General features: G+C 41.3%; 1 pseudogene; it reads left to right on the top strand.

Annotated features, from left to right (window-relative positions):
• Positions 1 to 778: 778 nt before the first annotated feature.
• Positions 779 to 19,342, top strand: LOC118940241 (annotated as a pseudogene).
• Positions 19,343 to 19,950: the final 608 nt, after the last annotated feature.

Here is a 19,950-nt window from a genome sequence, read left to right as displayed (position 1 = left end):
GACCCAACACACCTCCTGGCTGTGTAAGAGCTATTTGACCAAGTAGGAGAGTGATGGAGTGCTGTATCAGATGACCTGGCCTACACAATCCCCCGACACAATCCCCCACATTTCCAGAGATGGAAGTAATTTTTACTGTACTTTTCGGTACCTTTGAATCTAATGTATTGTATCAAGATGGTTTGGGATGAGTTGGATCGCAGAGGTGAAGGGAAAGCGGCCTACAAGTTCTCAGCATATGTGGGAACGCCTACAAGACTGTTGGAAAAGGATTCCATGTGAAGCTGGTTGAGAGAAAGCAAGGGTGGCAACTTTTGAAGAATAAAATATATATTTTATTTTAACACTTGTGGTTACTACATGATTCCATGTGTTTTTTAATAATTTTGATGTCTTTATTATTCTACAATGTAGAAAATAGTCAAAATAAAGAAAAACCCTTGAATGAGTAGGTGAGTCCAACCTTTTGACTGGTACTGTACATAAAATTTCCTAACAGCTCCAGTGGACATTCCTGCAATCAGCATGCCAATTGCCCTCTCCCTCAGAGACCTGTGGCATTGTTGTGTGAACAAACTGCACATTTTCGGGTTCTCTTTAATTATCCCCACCACAAGGTGCACCTGTGTAATAACCAAGTTGTTCAATCAGCTTCTTGATATGCCACACCTGTCAGGTGGATGGATTATCTTGGCAAAGAATAAATGTTGACTAACAGGGATGCTCATGAAACATCCAACACTTTACATGTTGCGTTTATATTTTTGTTTTTTGTTGTTAATATCAGTTTTAGGAACATTTACCCAAAATATGACATCAGCGATAATCAAAATGTTGAAAATCTGTGAATGTCTAAATAAGAAATTGGTCCATTTAAACAGCAATGTGTCGAACCCTTTCAACAACGGGGAGATGTTACTGATGTGCTTTGTATCTGCGACGTAAAAACAAGTTTTGGACTTCCACACAAAATGACTTCTTTAGTTATTTTATGATTAAGGAAGTGTGTAGGTCACATTCTGTATCATATAGCTATGAAAGTTATATATTTAGAACCACCTGTTCAATTGGAATCCAGCGACGTCTGTGTCTTCAGTGTCCTAGAAGTGTCCAGGTTTTTGTGTTCTGACTTGTAAAACAGGATGAATAAAATAAGTAATGTAAACATAGCAGTAATTACCAGGGAGCTCTACATTTGTTTTAAAATCACACTAAGATTGTTAAAACTGGCCTCGGGTTATTGAGAGATCTGATTTAGGATTTACCCTCGTAGCAAGGTTGTTTTATCATGTGGTTTCATTCGGGTCTCTATTTAAAAATAACACTGTCTTTGGCAGGAGAAAGACCAGACTCAGAGGAGCCAGAGCCAGGGACGTCCAAACTAGCAAGACGACACCACTGCTCCCACTGTGGAAAAAATTGTAACCGGTTATGGGACCTGAAACAACATGAGAAAATGCACACAGGGGAGAAGCCTTACCACTGTTCCCAATGTGGAAAGTGTTTCGTCTGTTCGGGGGAGCTGAAACAACATGAGAGAATACACACAGGAGAGAAGCCTTACCACTGCTCCCAATGTGGAAAGAGTTTCAACCAGAAAGCAAACCTGAAAGTTCATGAGAGAATACACACAGGAGAGAAGCCTTACCACTGCTCCCAATGTGGAAAGAGTTTCAACCAGAAAGCAAACCTGAAAGCTCATGAGAGAATACACACAGGAGAGAAGCCTTACCACTGCTCCCAATGTGGAAAGTGTTTCAACCAGTCGAGGGAGCTGAAACAACATGAGAGAATACACACAGGAGAGAAGCCTTACCACTGCTCCCAATGTGGAAAGTGTTTCAACCAGAGAGTAAACCTGGAAGCTCATGAGAGAATACACACAGGAGAGAAGCCTTACCACTGCTCCCAGTGTGGAAAGAGTTTCAACCGGAAAGCAAACCTGAAAGCTCATGAGAGAATACACACAGGAGAGAAGCCTTACCACTGCTCCCAATGTGGAAAGTGTTTCAACCAGTCGAGGGAGCTGAAACAACATGAGAGAATACACACAGGAGAGAAGCCTTACCACTGCTCCCAATGTGGAAAGTGTTTCAACCAGAGAGTAAACCTGGAAGCTCATGAGAGAATACACACAGGAGAGAAGCCTTACCACTGCTCCCAGTGTGGAAAGAGTTTCAACCGGAAAGCAAACCTGAAAGCTCATGAGAGAATACACACAGGAGAGAAGCCTTACCACTGCTCCCAATGTGGAAAGTGTTTCAACCAGTCGGGGGAGCTGAAACATCATGAGAGAATACACACAGGAGAGAAGCCTTACCACTGCTCCCAATGTGGAAAGTGTTTCAACCGGTCGGGGGAGCTGAAAGAACATGCGAGAATACACACAGGAGAGAAGCCTTACCACTGCTCCCAATGTGGAAAGTGTTTCATCCATTCAGGGGATCTGAAACGACATGAGAGAATACACACGGGAGAGAAGCCTTACCACTGCTCCCAATGTGGAAAGTGTTTCAACCAGAGAGGAAACCTGAAAAAGCATGAGAATACACACAGGGTAGAAGCCTTACCACTCCGCCCAGGTTGCAAAGCTTTTGCCCATTTAGGAAGCCTGAAAGAACACATTAGACTGCACACAGCGGAGAAGGCTTAGAAAAGCTCAGACTGTGGGAAAACATATTACTCATAAGTCACTTAAACGTCATTAGAGAATAGAGAAATTACTTCTCTTAGCGTGTATATTGATATTTCACATCACATTGACTTCAAATTCATCAGAGAACATACACAGTGCTCCCGTTGTCTTATATTGTTGACTGACAATATGTTTACCTGTCTTTGCCATATGAAATTAAATGGTACAGGGTATACTCAAACATATATTTGTTTGTTTTTATTAGAAAACATGAAGTGAATATGGAGTCTGTCAGTTTGAATATAAAGAAGATCAGGTTCCTTCTTTTAAACAGTCCTTTTTTTAAACTCTTTGTGTTTATCTGGGTGTGTCATTCCTCCAGCACTACAGATAATACAGTGATATTTGGATGTGATGCATTAGTTCCATTGTTGACATTTGCATTGTTGGCCCACTGCTGATTTAATGAAATGAAAATGTTCAGACTCTGTAATGGAAAATGTTAATTGTTTGTGTGTCCACATAACTGAGTATGTGACTAACCTTGTGAAACTGTCCTATTATAAGCTCCTGTTCTTGGGAGTATCATTCTGTGTTGCAAACCAATTTGCACCTGTGTCCTTGTATGAATAAAGTCCCGCCCAGGAACAGGAAACTATAAAGATATGTGCTAATCACCCAATGCTTCAGGAATTCAGACTGTCTACACTGTGCTGTGTAACTCTGTTATTCTCTCTGAGCTCAGAAATAAAGAATCTTGGTTTGACTTGGACTCCAGCAGATCCTTATTTTATAATATCCCACAGATCTCCCACAGATTGCTGTTTATCATTGTCTCAAAGAAGAGTTCCTCGTTCCACTTTCCTGGGGGAAAGTAACAGGTAACATTTTGTGTTTCACCCAACTTGCAACCTAAATCCAATGACTGGCAACATTTTGTGTTTCACCCAACTTGCGACCTAAATCCAATGACGGGTAACATTTTGTGTTTCACCCAACTTGCAACCTAAATCCAATGACTGGCAACATTTTGTGTTTCACCCAACTGGCAACCAATATCCAATGACTGGTGACATTTTGTGTTGATTTCATGTTAAATTCACATTAGTTGACGAATCAAAGAAATGTAAATAGAAACTAGATGTTGAACTGACGTCTGAGCCCAGTGGGCTGGTTTGAATAAGCAGCAGGTGTTGGATTCGTGACAAGTTAACCCACTTTCATAGGCTGTCATTGTAAATAAGAATTTGTTCTGACTTACCTAGATAAAAAAAATAACAAAGGTGAGAATGTTATTCATTGACTACAGCTCCGCTTTCAACACCATAGTGCCCTCAAAGCACATCTCTACGCTTAGGAACCTGGTAACTGGATCCTGGACTTCCTGACGGGCCACCCCCAGGTGGTAGGAGTAAGTAACAACACATCTGCCACGCTGATCCTAATCACAGGGGGCCCCTCAGGGGTGCATGCTCAGCCCCCTCCTGTACTCCCTGTTCACTCATGACTGCATGGCCAGACACGACTCCCACACCATCATTAAGTTCGCTGATGACACAACAGTGTCATCAGGCCTGATCACTGACAACAACAAAGCATAGCCTCCACATTGACACTGTACTGGTATCTCCTATATATAGCCTTCACATTGACCCTGTACTGGTACCCCCTGTATATAGCCTCCACATTGACTCTCTACTGGTATCTCCTATATATAGCCTTCACATTGACCCTGTACTGGTACCTCCTATATATAGCCTCCACATTGACTCTACTGGTATCTCCTGTACATAGCCTCCACATTGACTCTGTACTGGTACCTCCTGTATGTAGTCTCCACATTGACTCTGTACTGGTACCTCCTGTATATAGCCTCCACATTGACTCTGTACTGGTATGTCCTGTATATAGCCTCCACATTGACTCTGTACTGGTACCTCCTGTATATAGTCTCCACATTGACTCTGTACTGGTACCTCCTGTATATAGTCTCCACATTGACTCTGTACTGGTACCTCCTGTATATAACCTCCACATTGACTCTGTACTGGTACCTCCTGTATATAGTCTCCACATTGACTCTGTACTGGTACCCCCTGTATATTGCCTCCACATTAACTCTGTACTGGTTTAAATAGTAGAGTAGAGAGAGAGAGTAGAGTTCGACCGATTATGATTTTTCAACGCTGATACCGATTATTAGAGCGATTAATTGGACTATTTTTTTTTTTTTTTCTAATAATGACAATTACAACAATACTGAATGAACACTTATTTAACTTAATATAATACATCAATAAAAATCAATTTAGCCTCAAATAAATTATGAAACGTGTTCAATTTGGTTTAAATAATGCAAAAACAAAGTGTCGGAGAAGTAAATAAATGGCAATATGTGCCATGTAAGAAAGCTAACGTTTGAGTTCCTTGCTCAGAACATGAGAACATATGAAAGCTGGTGGTTCCTTTTAACATGAGACTTCAATATTCCCAGGTTAAGAGGTTTTCGGTTGGAGTTAATATAGTATTTATAGAACTATTTCTCTCTATACCATTTGTATTTCATATACCTTTGACTATTGGATGTTCTTATAGGCACTCTAGTATTGCCTGTGTAACAGTATAGCTTCCGTCCCTCTCCTCGCCCCTACCTGGGCTCGAACCAGGAACACATCGACAACAGCCACACTCGAAGCAGCGTTACCCATTACTCCACAAAAGCCGCAGGCCCTTGCAGAGCAAGGGGAATAACTACTCCAAGTCTCAGAGAGAGTGAAGTTTGAAACACTATTAGCATGCGCCCGCTAACTAGCTAGCCTTTGGTCATTAATATGGTCGAATACGGAAACTATCATTTTGAAAACAAAATGTTTATTATTTCAGTGAAATACGGAACCGTTCGGTATTTTATCTAAAGGGTGGCATCCCTAAGTCTAAATATACTTGTTACATTGCACAACCTTCAATGTTATGTCATAATTACGTGAAGTCCTGGCAAATTAGTTCGCAATGAGCCAGGCGGCCCAAACTGTTGCATCTACCCTGACTCTGCGTGCAATGAACGCAAGAGAAGTGACACAATTTCACCTGGTTAATATCGCCTGCTAACCTGGATTGCTTCTAGCTAAATATGCAGGTTTAAAAATATATACTTCTGTGTATTGATTTTAAGAAAGGCATTGGTGTTTATGGTTAGGTACACATTGGAGCAACGATACGCACCGCATCGACAGGACATGCTAGATAAACTAGTAATATCATCACCCATGTGTAGTTATAACTAGTGATTATGATTGATTGATTGTTTTTATAAGAAGTTTAATGCTAGCTAGCAACTTCTACATTCGTGTAACAGGCAGGATCCTCGTGGAGTGTAATGAGGCAGGTGGTTAGAGCGCTGGACGAGTTAACTGTAAGGTGGCAAGTTTGGATCCCCCGAGCTGACAAGGTGAAATTCTAGCGTTCTACCCCTGGACACGGCAGTTAACCCACCGTTCCTAGGCCGTCATTGAAAATAAGAATGTGTTCTTAACTGACTTGCCTAGTTAAATAAAGATTAAATAAAGGTGTAAAAAAAATTACATTTTGTATACATTTTTTATACAAACTTGAAATCGGCCCTAATTAATCGGTCTACGTCTAATATGAAGTATGTCAGTTTCAATGTTACGGTCTAATGATTTAATTATATTTCTGAAACTCAGGCTGTGTGTTTATCTGCGTCATTCCTTGATCATTCCTTGTGGTCCTGTAGCTCAGTTGGTGGAGTATAGTGCTTGTTAAACCAGGGTAGTGGGTTTGATTCCTGGGACCACCCATATGTAAAGTGTTTGCACACATGACTGCAAATCCCTTTGGATAAAAGTGTCTGCTAAATGGCAGATACATATATCCACTGATTATACCAAACATTTCGAACACCTTCCTAATATGAAGTTGGACCCTCCTCTTTCTCCCTCAGATAAGCCTCAATTCGTCGGGGCATGGACTCTACAAGGTGTCGAAAGCTTTCCACAGGGATGCTGGCCCATGTTGACTCCAATGCTTCCCACACAAGTTGGCTGGATGTCCTTTGGGTGCAGGGGAGGCTCCTCAGAGGAGGAAGGGGACGCTCCTGAGAGGACGAAGGGGAGCTTCCTCAGAGGAGAAATGGGAGGCTCCTCAGAGGAGGAAGTGGAGGCTCCTGAGAGGAGGAAGGGGAGGACCCTCCTCAGTGATTTTCATAAAAATAAAAATGATAAAACATGTAAAAAAGTTTAATCCTTTTTAGATATCTTTCCAATACAAAAGTGTAGTGTAGTGTATTGTTTCCAAACTGCGTTACCCACTCCAGACAGCAGACGGCGATGAGCGTCTTTCAGGTGATGATTCTTCCGTGACGTATAATGGACTGGACGGACGCTTCTTCAGGAACAACAACGCGGCTACTCTTTCAACCACCTCGGTAGCTTGCTAGCCAACATAAAAGTGAAAGATTGACGATTTAGACCATCTTAATGTACATTATCTAATCTCAGTGTTTTAAACACAGTTCTGTTGACGTATTAACTGGTTAACTGTAACCTAATTTGCAAACTTGTTAAAGATTGATGCTGAGCCTAGCACTAGGCTATTCGCTAATGCTAACGAGCTAGCGAACATCCCTGACCATGAGTTCATTAAAGTACTCATCCCCTGCTATAGAAGAGGAGGTCTGCTGTTTGCAGAAAGAAGCTCTGGCAATGAACATTGAAGAAGAGGTTACAGTGAAAGAAGAGAAAGAACCTTTTAGAATGAAAAAGGAGGAAGAGGAGACTGTTATAGTGAAAGAAGAAGATGCTGTTATAGTGAAAGAACCTTTTAGAATGAAAAAGGAGGAAGAGGAGACTGTTATAGTGAAGGAAGAAGATGCTGTTATAGTGAAAGAACATTTCAGAATGAAAAAGGAGGAAGAGGAGGCTGTTATAGTGATAGAAGAGAATGAACCTTTTAGAGAGGAAGAGGATGCTGTCTCAATAACGGTGAAGGAGGAAGACGTTTTGGGAGTGAAAGAGGAGGAGACAGAATATCCGATTACCATCAGTGAGTACTGTCTTAAAAACAGGAGCACAAACTATGCAGTTGTTGAACTAATGTGTGGTTTTAAAGGGGCATTCTACTGAAGTTCTACACTTGAATATGTTGTTCAGTACTGTAGGAATTGTTAAAGGGTCAATCTGCCATTGGTTCATATATTTTAGGGACTTTTCAATTAGATGTATTGCATTCTCCATGTTGTCTATATTAAAGTTCCCCTCATCTAGTATAACAGGCTTTTAAAATTCAATATTGAAGCATATGTTCTACTTAAAATATCAAAGGGAGTTTACTACTCATTTTGATGTTCTCGTTCACACAGGAGAGAGACATGACTATGGTGGATCCTCTGGGGAGCCTCAAGAACATCCTGATGCTGACGAGGCAGAGAAGAGTCTCTCCAGATCAGAACACCAGATGGTACAGCTTGGTCTGGTCTAGCATACAGCTTGGTCTGGTCTAGCATACAGCTTGCTCTATCTGGGTCTGGGCTGGGTTTCTGTAAAGCACATAATGACATGTGTCTGTGTCCCCTCTTTATGGTTACTAGGACAACGCTAGCCCTTCCTCCCTCCCGGAGTCCCCGCGTCGTGCCTCTCCCGGTAGCACCTTACTGCTGGGTATGAAGAGGTTGTCTGTGCTGCTGGTGGACTGCAGGAAAAAAATGGGGCTGAGTGGAACTGTGAGAGGAGGAGAAGAGAAGAAAGGATCAGATTTGACTCATCAAAGTAAGTGCTGTAGTTTAGTTTGAACAAATACAATAGATCTGCCCACTGGTATCTGTTACCAGGATAACCAGCAGAGTTCTGTTAGTTGACAGGAAGATAGACTGGTGTATATGGATGTTATGAATATCATAACACTGAAAAAGGATTCTGCCAATGAAAAGAGAGAAACCAATAGACCATATAAAACCTTGATGAAAGGTAGCTTTGGAGAGAAAGTTTCAAGATGATCCATTGTAAGGTGCTTGTTTTACAAAAACTTTTTCTCAAAACATTATGGATGTTACATTGCCTGTCGCAGTCAACGCCCCTATCTTTAAAAGACTGTAGAACAGGCAAACTAAACTCAAGACACTGTTAATTAATTAACTAATACTGGAGGAAAGCTGTGATCAGGCTGCCCACTCAAACGAAAGCTTCAAACTGTAACCAGTGCCGGCAACCTTGTTCAGGTTATCAATCAACCTACCAGGGTAGTTACAAACAGTAGAGGAATGAAATCATCAACATGGTTTGATCATATCTTTACTAATGCTGCAGAAATGGGTTTTAAAGCACTATCCAGATCCATCAGATGTAGTGATCACAATATAGTAGCCATGTCTAGGAAAACCACCGTTCCAAAGGCTGGGACTAATATTGTGTACCGTAATTTCCGGACTATAAGCCGCTACATTATTCCCAACCTTTGAACCTCGCGGTTTATACAATGACGCGGCTAATTTATGGATTTTTCCCGCTTTCACAAGATTCATGCCGCCAAAAAACTGAGCACCGTCACATAATGTGACGTAAATCGAGCGCGCTCAAACTTCCCATCATTCTGATTACGGTAGTAATTTTTGTCACCCTCATCATGGCAAAGACACAGAGAAATGCATATGATGCAGCTTTCAAGTTGAAGGCGATCGATCTGGCTGTTGGAAAAGGAAATAGAGCTGCTGCACGGGAGCTTGGCCTTAATGAGTCGATGATAAGACGTTGGAAACAGCAGCGTGAGGAACTGACTCAGTGCAAAAAGACAACAAAAGCTTTCAGAGGGAAGAAAAGCAGATGGCCCAAAGTATTTGCAGCCACTCGACATCAGTGTAAATCGTGCATTTAAGGTGGCGCTCCTTGTTCAGTGGGAGGCTTGGATGACAAGTGGGGAGAAATCCTTCACTAAAACGGGCCGCATGCGAAGAGCAACTTATGGTCAAGTCTGCCAGTGGGTCCTGACAGCGTGGAGCATTGTCAAAAAATCCACTATCATCAACGGGTTTCGAAAGGCTGGACTGCTGCGTGTTGAAGGGGCAGCATGAGCTCAGCGGGGTATTTGCCTCCGGATGAAAGTGACGAGAGCGACAATGAAAACGATCCAACATCGGATGAAGAAATTCTGAGGCTATTCATCTCCGACACCGAAGGAGATGACTTCAGTGGTTTCAGTGCACAGGAGGAGGAAGATAGTGACCAAGTTAATTTGTTTCAATGTACCGGTAAGCACCTGCAGCTTATAGACATGTGCGGCTTATTTATGTACAAAATATATTTTTTAATAATTCAGTGGGTGCGGTTTATATTCAAGTGCGCTTAATAGTCCAGCAATTACGGTATAAGAGGTCATACATTTTTTTGTAGTGATTCCTATGTTGTTGATGTAAATAATATTTGTTGGTCCGTGGTGTGTAATGATGAGCAACCAGACACTGCCCTTGACACGTTTGAAACTGCTTATACCAGCTACTAATAAGCAGCACCCATTAACAAAATGACTGTAAAAACTGTTAAATCCACGTGGATTGATGATGAATTTAAAAATGGTATGATGAAGAGGGAGGCAAAAGAGATGGCATATACAGTGCCTTGCGAAAGTATTCGGCCCCCTTGAACTTTGCGACCTTTTGCCACATTTCAGTCTTCAAACATAAAGATATAAAACTGTATTTTTTTGTGAAGAATCAACAACAAGTGGGACACAATCATGAAGTGGAAAAACATTTATTGGATATTTCAAACTTTTTTAACAAATCAAAAACTGAAAAATTGGGCGTGCAAAATTATTCAGCCCCCTTTAGTTAATACTTTGTAGCGCCACCTTTTGCTGCGATTACAGCTGTAAGTCGCTTGGGTTTTGTCTCTATCAGTTTTGCACATCGAGAGACTGAACATTTTTCCCATTCCTCCTTGCAAAACAGCTCGAGCTCAGTGAGGTTGGATGGAGAGCATTTGTGAACAGCAGTTTTCAGTTCTTTCCACAGATTCTCGATTGGATTCAGGTCTGGACTTTGACTTGGCCATTCTAACACCTGGATATGTTTATTTTTGAACCATTCCGTTGTAGATTTTGCTTTATGTTTTGGATCATTGTCTTGTTGGAAGACAAATCTCCGTCCCAGTCTCAGGTCTTTTGCAGACTCCATCAGGTTTTCTTCCAGAATGGTCCTGTATTTGGCTCCATCCATCTTCCCATCAATTTTAACCATCTTCCCTGTCCCTGCTGAAGAAAAGCAGGCCCAAACCATGATGCTGCCACCACCATGTTTGACAGTGGTGATGGTGTGTTCAGCTGTGTTGCTTTTACGCCAAACATAACGTTTTGCATTGTTGCCAAAAAGTTCAATTTTGGTTTCATCTGACCAGAGCACCTTCTTCCACATGTTTGGTGTGTCTCCCAAGTGGCTTGTGGCAAACTTTAAACGACACTTTTTATGGATATCTTTAAGAAATGGCTTTCTTCTTGCCACTCTTCCATAAAGGCCAGATTTGTGCAATATACGACTGATTGTTGTCCTATGGACAGAGTCTCCCACCTCAGCTGTAGATCTCTGCAGTTCATCCAGAGTGATCATGGGCCTCTTGGCTGCATCTCTGATCAGTCTTCTCCTTGTATGAGCTGAAAGTTTAGAGGGACGGCCAGGTCTTGGTAGATTTGCAGTGGTCTGATACTCCTTCCATTTCAATATTATTGCTTGCACAGTGCTCCTTGGGATGTTTAAAGCTTGGGAAATCTTTTTGTATCCAAATCCGGCTTTAAACTTCTTCACAACAATATCTCGGACCTGCCTGGTGTGTTCCTTGTTCTTCATGATGCTCTCTGCGCTTTTAACGGACCTCTGAGACTATCACAGTGCAGGTGCATTTATACAGAGACTTGATTACACACAGGTGGATTGTATTTATCATAATTAGTCATTTAGGTCAACATTGGATCATTCAGAGATCCTCACTGAACTTCTGGAGAGAGTTTGCTGCACTGAAAGTATAGGGGCTGAATAATTTTGCACGCCCAATTTTTCAGTTTTTGATTTGTTAAAAAAGTTTGAAATATCCAATAAATGTCGTTCCACTTCATGATTGTGTCCCACTTGTCATTGATTCTTCACAAAAAAATACAGTTTTATATCTTTATGTTTGAAGCCTGAAATGTGGCAAAAGGTCGCAAAGTTCAAGGGGGCCGAATACTTTCGCAAGGCACTGTAGGTCTGGCTGAATAACTGATTGGCAAACCTATTGCACATTGAGACATCATTTGACTAAACTGAATAAAAAGAAGAAAGTACACAATGAAACAAAGATAAATGACATGAAGAATGATAGTAAAAATCTTTGGAGCATCTTCAATGAAATTTTGCGCAAATAAAATCTACAATGACAAGTCACTGGTGTCTGACAACGTGGATGGAAAATTGAGGATAATAGCGGCCGATATTGCCATTCCTATTTGCCTTGTCTTTATTTTAAGCCTACTAGAAAGTGTGTGCCCTCAGGCCTGGAGGGAAGCTAAAGTCATTCCACTACCCAAGAATAGTAAAGCTCCCTTTACTGGCTTAAATAGCTGACCAATCAGCCTGTTACCAACTCTTACAATTTTGGGAAAAAAATATTTGACCAGATACAATGCTGTTTTACATTAAACAAATATAGACTTTTAGCTTATAGGGAAGTTCATTCAACAAGCACAGCACTTGCAAATGACTGTTTGGCTGAGAGAAATTCATGATAAAAATATTGTTGGGGCTGTTTTGTTAGACTTCGGTTCGGCATTTGACATTATCGATCATAGTCTGCTGCTGAAAAAACGTATGGCTTTACACCCCCTGCTATATTGTGGATAAAGAGTTTTCCTTTTAAAATGTAACCTTTATTTAACTAGGCAAGTCAGTTAAGAACAAATGATTTTTTTCAATGACGGCCTAAGACTGCCTTGTTCAGGGGCAGAACGACAGAGTTTTACCATGTCAGCTCAGTGATTCGATCCAGCAATCTCTCGGTTACTGGCCTACCGCTCTAACCACTAGGCTACCTGCCGCACCAGAGCTACAAAATCAAGTTTGAATCAGGAATTCCCCAGGGCAGCTGTTTGGCACCTACTTTTTTCAATCTTTACCAACAACATGCCAATGACATTTGAGTAAAGCCAGTGAGTCTATGTATGCGGATGACTCAACACCGTACACGTCAGCTACTACAGCGACTGAAATGACTGCAACCCTTAACATAGAGCTGCAGTTAGTTTCAGAATGGGTGTCAAGGAATAAGTTAGTTCTAAATACTTCTGATTACCTTAAAACCTCTTGGTGTTAGGGGGCAGTATTTTCATTTTTGGGAAAAAAACTGTTAGTGGAATTTCTAAATTCCTGTATGTTTTGTAGCCAAAACCAAATTCGCACTCTTTCTATTTCATTAATGAGTTGTAAGTTCATTAATTATGCATGAAGTAGATCGAGACCAGTCTTAAAAGCCAGGTAACAGCGTTTATTTCAAGAGAGTACTAACCACATACACATATTTCCACAGGTTATAAAGTGAAAATGACGTCAGCGTTTTCTAAACGTTCTATCTATTTCACAAGTAGAGGGCCCTCTAGCTCTCGAGCCTTCGCGTTATCAGCACAAAGTCAAGGCCAGTCAGTATAAATCAACATTCTAGACAGTCTGGAGATGGGCCGTTCCTGCCACCTGGAGATTGTACAACTGAATGAACTAAGGAACAGACCTTCATTGTTACTAAACTCCTGACTACATTATATACAATTGGGAATGGGAGCAAAAGAGAAAATTCACATGTACAGTACATTACAGCATTTGGACTAGTCAGTTCTGATTGGAATGTATACATAATTAGTCATTTCAACCATAATTTCCTCTAACAAAAACGTCCCCGTTTTAAACTGGAAATTTTGTCAGGAAAAGATGCTAGAATATGCATATAATTGACAGCTTTGGATAGAAAACACTCTAACGTTTCCAAAACTGGAAGGATATTGTCTGTGAGTATAACAGAACTGATGTTGCAGGCGAAAGCCTGAGAAAAATCCAATCCGGAAGTGCCCCAGGTTTTGAAAGCGCTGCGTTCCAATGACTCCCTATATGGCTTTGAATGTACCATCAACGAGCTTAAGCTTTCTACGTATTCCCCAAGGTGTCTACAGCATTGTGACGTAGTTTTACGTATTTCTGTTGAAGAATAGCCGTATGGGGGCACATTGCGTAAGTGGTCACATGGTGGCTCCGAGAGAGATTCTCGCGTAAAGTGCAGAGGTAGCCATTACTCCAATTGGTCCTAGAGAAAAAGGAATTGTCCCGATGGATATATTATCAAATAGATCTTAGAAAAACACCTTGAGGATTGATTCTAAACAACGTTTGCCATGTTTTTGTCAATATTATGGAGCTAATTTGGAATATTTTTTTGGATTTGTGACCGCAATTTCCGGACGATTTCTCAGACAAACGTGAAGAACAAACGGAGCTATTTCGCCTACAAAAATAATATTTTGGGAAAAAATGAACTTTGGCTGTCTACCTGGGAGTCTCGTGAGTGAAAACATTTGAAGTTCATCAAAGGTAAACGATTTAATTTGATTGCTTTTCTGATTTCCGTGACAAGTTTGCCTGCTGCTAGCAAGGCATAATGCTATGCTAGGCTATGATAAACTTACACAGATGCTTGTCTAGCGTTGGCTGTAAAGCATATTTTGAAAATCTGAGATGACAGGGTGATTAACAAAAGGCTAAGCTGTGTTCCAATATATTTCACTTTTGATTTTCATGAATAGGAAGATTTTCTAGGAAGATTTATGTCCGTTGCGTTATGCTAATTAGTGTCAGATGATGATAACTGTCCCGTTCACGGGCTGGGTGTCACTACAGGTTAAGTTACATGACCTACTATGCTAATTCTGTAGCGGTATTGTTAGAGGGGGCTAAATAAATATTTAGTTGGTGCGCCAGGCAGGTATTAACCCTAGTTATTAAAGTTAGTTATTACCTATTATAACATTATTATTTTTAAAATATTATTAAAACTGAAAGGATGAGAGTAGAATAGATAGAGTAGCGCTTCCAGACACATTCTAAACATGATGGAGACTTAAAGGAGGACTGTAGCATCTAATTATGAAACATTATGGAGTCTTAAAGGAGGACTGTAGCATCTAATGATGAAACATTATGGAGTCTTAAAGGAGGACTGTAGCATCTAATGATGAAACATTATGGAGTCTTAAAGGAGGACTGTAGCATCTAATGATGAAACATTATGGAGTCTTAAAGGAGGGCTGTAGCACCTAATGATGAAACATTATGGAGTCTTAAAGGAGGACTGTAGCATCTAATGATGAAACATTATGGAGTCTTAAAGGAGGACTGTAGCACCTAATGATGAAACATTATGGAGTCTTAAAGGAGGACTGTAGCATCTAATGATGAAACATTATGGAGTCTTAAAGGAGGGCTGTAGCACCTAATGATGAAACATTATGGAGTCTTAAAGGAGGACTGTAAACATCTAATGATGAAACATTATGGAGTCTTAAAGGAGGACTGTAGCATCTAATGATGAAACATTAGGGAGTCTTAAAGGAGGGCTGTAGCACCTAATGATGAAACATTATGGAGTCTTAAAGGAGGACTGTAGCATCTAATGATGAAACATTATGGAGTCTTAAAGGAGGACTGTAAACATCTAATGATGAAACATTATGGAGTCTTAAAGGAGGACTGTAGCATCTAATTTTGAAACATTATGGAGTCTTAAAGGAGGACTGTAGCATCTAATGATGAAACATTATGGAGTCTTAAAGGAGGACTGTAGCATCTAATGATGAAACATTATGGAGTCTTAAAGGAGGACTGTAGCATCTAATGATGAAACATTATGGAGTCTTAAAGGAGGACTGTAGCATCTAATGATGAAACATTATGGAGTCTTAAAGGAGGACTGTAGCATCTAATGATGAAACATTATGGAGTCTTAAAGGAGGGCTGTAGCACCTAATGATGAAACATTATGGAGTCTTAAAGGAGGACTGTAGCATCTAATGATGAAACATTATGGAGTCTTAAAGGAGGACTGTAGCATCTAATGATGAAACATTATGGAGTCTTAAGCTTTAATTTGTGGTATTGCACTTATGAAAGTTAAATATTTCTAATAAAAAATCTGTATTTTGCACTCTGCAATTTTACCGGATGTTGTCGAAATGTTCCACTAGCGGAATCCCTAGCCATAACAGGTTTTAATGTGTTTGAGCCAATCAGTTGTGTTGTGACAAGGTAGGGGTGGTATACAGAAGATAGCCCTATTGGGTAAAAGACAAAGTCCATATTATGTCAAGAACAGCTCAAATAAGCAAAGAGAAACAACAGTCCATCATTACTTTAAGGACCACCACAAGAATGGAAGATCCAGAGTTACTTCTGATGCATAAGTTCATTAGAGTTACCAGCCGTAGAAATTGCAGCCCAAATAAATGCTTCACAAAGTTCAAGTAACAGACACATCTCAACATCATCGGTTCAGAGGAGACTGCGTGAATCAGGCCTTCATGGTAAAATTTCTGCAAGGAAACCACTACTAAAGGACACCAATAAGAAGAAGAGACTTGCTTGGGCCAAGAAACATGAGCAATGGACATTAGACCGGTGGATATCTGTCCTTGGGTCTGATGAGTCCAAATGTGAGATTTTTGGTTCCGAGCGTCATGTCTTTGTGAGACGAGGAGTAGATGAACAGTTTATCTCCGCATGTGTGGTTCCCACCGTGAAGCATGGAGGAGGAGATGTGATGGTGTGCGGGTGCTTTGCTATTGACAATGTCAGTGATTTATTTATTCAAGTCACACTTAACCAGCATGACTACCACAGCATTCTGCAGCGATATGCCATCCCATCTGGTTTGGGATTAGTCCCACTGTCATTTGTTTTTCAACAGGACAATGACCCAACACACCTCCAGGTTGTGTAAGAGCTATTTGATTAAGTAGGAGAGTGATGGAGTGCTGCATCAGATGACCTGGCCTACACAATCCCCCGACCTCAACCAAATCAAGATGGTTTGGGATGAGTTGGATCGCAGAGGTGAAGGGAAAGCGGCCTACAAGTTCTCAACATATGTGGGAATGCCTACAAGACTGTTGGAAAAGGATTCCAGGTGAAGCTGGTTGAGAGAAAGCAAGGGTGGCAACTTTTGAAGAATAAAATATATATTTTGATTTAATACTTGTGGTTACTACATGATTCCATGTGTTTTTTAATCATTTTGATGTCTTTATTATTCTACAATGTAGAAAATAGTAAAAATAAAGAAAAACCCTTGAATGAGTAGGTAAGTCCAACCTTTTGACTGGTACTGTACATTACATTTCCTAACAGCTCCAGTGGACATTCCTGCAATCAGCATGCCAATTGCCCGCTCCCTCAGAGACCTGTGGCATTGTTGTGTGAACAAACTGCACATTTTCGAGTAGCCTTTTATTATCCCCAGCACAAGGTGCACCTGTGTAATAAGCAAGCTGTTCAATCAGCTTCTTGATATGCCACACCTGTCAGGTGGATGGATTATCTTGGCAAAGAATAAATGTTGACTAACAGTGATGCTCATGAAACATCCAACACTTTACATGTTGCGTTTATATTTTTGTTTTTTGTTGTTACTATCAGTTTTAGGAACATTTACCCAAAATATGACATCAGCGATAATCAAAATGTTGAAAATCTGTGAATGTCTAACTAAGAAATTGGTCCATTTAAACAGCATGTGTCGAACCCTTTCAACAACGGGGAGATGTTACTGATGTGCTTTGTATCTTCGACGTAAAAACAAGTTTTGGACCTCCACACAAAATTACTTCTTTAGTTATTTTATGTTTAAGGAAGTGTGTAGGTCACATTCTGTATCATACAGCTATGAATGTTATATATTTAGAACCACCTGTTCAATTGGAATCCAGTGACGTCTGTGTCTTCGGTGTCCTAGAACTGTCCAGGTTTTTGTGTTCTGACTTTTAAAACAGGATGAATAAAATAAGTAATTTAAACATATCAGTAATTACCAGGAAGCTCTACATTTGTTTTAAAATCACACTAAGATTTTTTAAAACTGGCCTCGGGTTATTGAGAGATCTGATTTAGGATTTACCCTCGTAGCAAGGTTGTTTTATCATGTGGTTTCATTCGGGTCTCTATTTAAAAATAACACTGTCTTTGGCAGGAGAAAGGCCAGACTCGGAGGAACCAGAGCCAGGGACGTCCAAACTAGCAAGACGACACCACTGCTCCCACTGTGGAAAGAGTTGTAACCGGTTATGGGACCTGAAACAACATGAGAAAATGCACACAGGGGAGAAGCCTTACCACTGCTCCCAGTGTGGAAAGAGTTTTCACCAGAAAGCACACCTGAAAGCTCATGAGAGAATACACACAGGAGAGAAGCCTTACCACTGCTCCCAATGTGGAAAGTGTTTCAACCAGTCGGGGGAGCTGAAACAACATGAGAGAATACACACAGGAGAGAAGCCTTACCACTGCTCCCAATGTGGAAAGTGTTTCAACCAGAGTAAACCTGAAACAACATGAGAGAATACACACAGGAGAGAAGCCTTACCACTGCTCCCAGTGTGGAAAGAGTTTCAATCGGAAAGCAAACCTGAAAGCTCATGAGAGAATACACACAGGAGAGAAGCCTTACCACTGCTCCCAATGTGGAAAGTGTTTCGACCAGTCGGGGGAGCTGAAACTACATGAGAGAATACACACAGGAGAGAAGCCTTACCACTGCTCCCATTGTGGAAAGTGTTTCGTCCATTTGGAGGTGCTGAAACAGCATGAGAGAATACACACAGGGGAGAAGCCTTACCACTGCTACCAGTGTGGAAAGGGTTTCAACCAGAGAGGAAACCTGAAACTGCATGAGAGAATACACACAGGAGAGAAGCCTTACCACTGCTCCCAATGTGGAAAGCGTTTCGTCCGTTCGGTGGAGCTGAAACAACACGAGAGAATACACACAGGAGAGAAGCCTTACCACTGCTCCCAGTGTGGAAAGAGTTTCAGCCGGAAAGCATTCCTGAACCAACACGAGAGAATACACACAGGGGAGAAGCCTTACCACTGCTCCCAGTGTGGAAAGCGTTTCAACCATTCAGGGAAGCTGAATCGGCATGAGAGAATACACACAGGAGAGAAGCCTTACCACTGCTCCCAATGTGGAAAGTTCTTCAGCCAGATAGGATACCTGAAACAACATGAGAGAATACACACAGGGGAAAAGCCTTACCACTGCTCCCAGTGTGGAAAGTGTTTCAACAATTCAGGGACGCTGAAACGACATGAGAGAATACACACAGGGCAGAAGCCTTACCACTCCTCCCAGGGTGCAAAGCTTTTGCCCATTTAGGAAGCCTGAAAGAACACATTAGACTGCACACAGAGGAGAAGGCTTAGAAAAGCTCAGACTGTGGGAAAACATAGTACTCATAACAGTCATTTAAACGTCATTAGAGAATCCACACCGGAGAGAGAAATTACTTCTCTTAGCGTGTATATTGATATTTCACATCACATTGACTTAAAATTCATCAGAGAACATACACAGTGCTCCCATTGTCTTATATTGTTGACTGACAATGTGTTTACCTGTCTTTACCATATGAAATTAAATGGTACAGGGTATACTCAAACATATATTTGACCTACAAAACTAAGGAGATGATTGTGGACTTCAGGAAACAGCAGGGGGAACACCCCCCTATCCACATCGATGGAACAGTAGTGGAGAGGGTAGTAAGTTTTATGTTCCTCGGCATACACATCACAGACAAACTGAATTGGTCCACCCACACAGACAGCATCATGAAGAAGGCGCAACAGCGCCTCTTCAACCTCAGGAGGCTGAAGAAATTCGGCCTGTCACCAAAAGCACTCACAAACTTCTATAGATGCACAATCGAGAGCATCCTGTCGGGCTGTATCACCGCCTGGTACGGCAACTGCTCTGCCCACAACCGTAAGGCTCTCCAGAGGGTAGTGAGGTCTGCACAACGCATCACCGGGGGCAAACTACCTGCCCTCCAAGACACCTACACCACCCGATGTCACAGGAAGGCCATAAAGATCATCAAGGACAACAACCACCCGAGCCACTGCCTGTTCACCCCGCTATCATCCAGAAGGCGAGGTCAGTACAGGTGCATCAAAGCTGGGACCGAGAGACTGAAAAACAGCTTCTATCTCAAGGCCATCAGACTGTTAAACAGCCACCACTAACATTGAG

Source organism: Oncorhynchus mykiss, chromosome 17, assembly GCF_013265735.2.
Source record: "Oncorhynchus mykiss isolate Arlee chromosome 17, USDA_OmykA_1.1, whole genome shotgun sequence".
NCBI classification, from domain to species: domain Eukaryota; kingdom Metazoa; phylum Chordata; class Actinopteri; order Salmoniformes; family Salmonidae; genus Oncorhynchus; species Oncorhynchus mykiss.
This window is presented reverse-complemented; position numbering and strand designations above follow the sequence as displayed.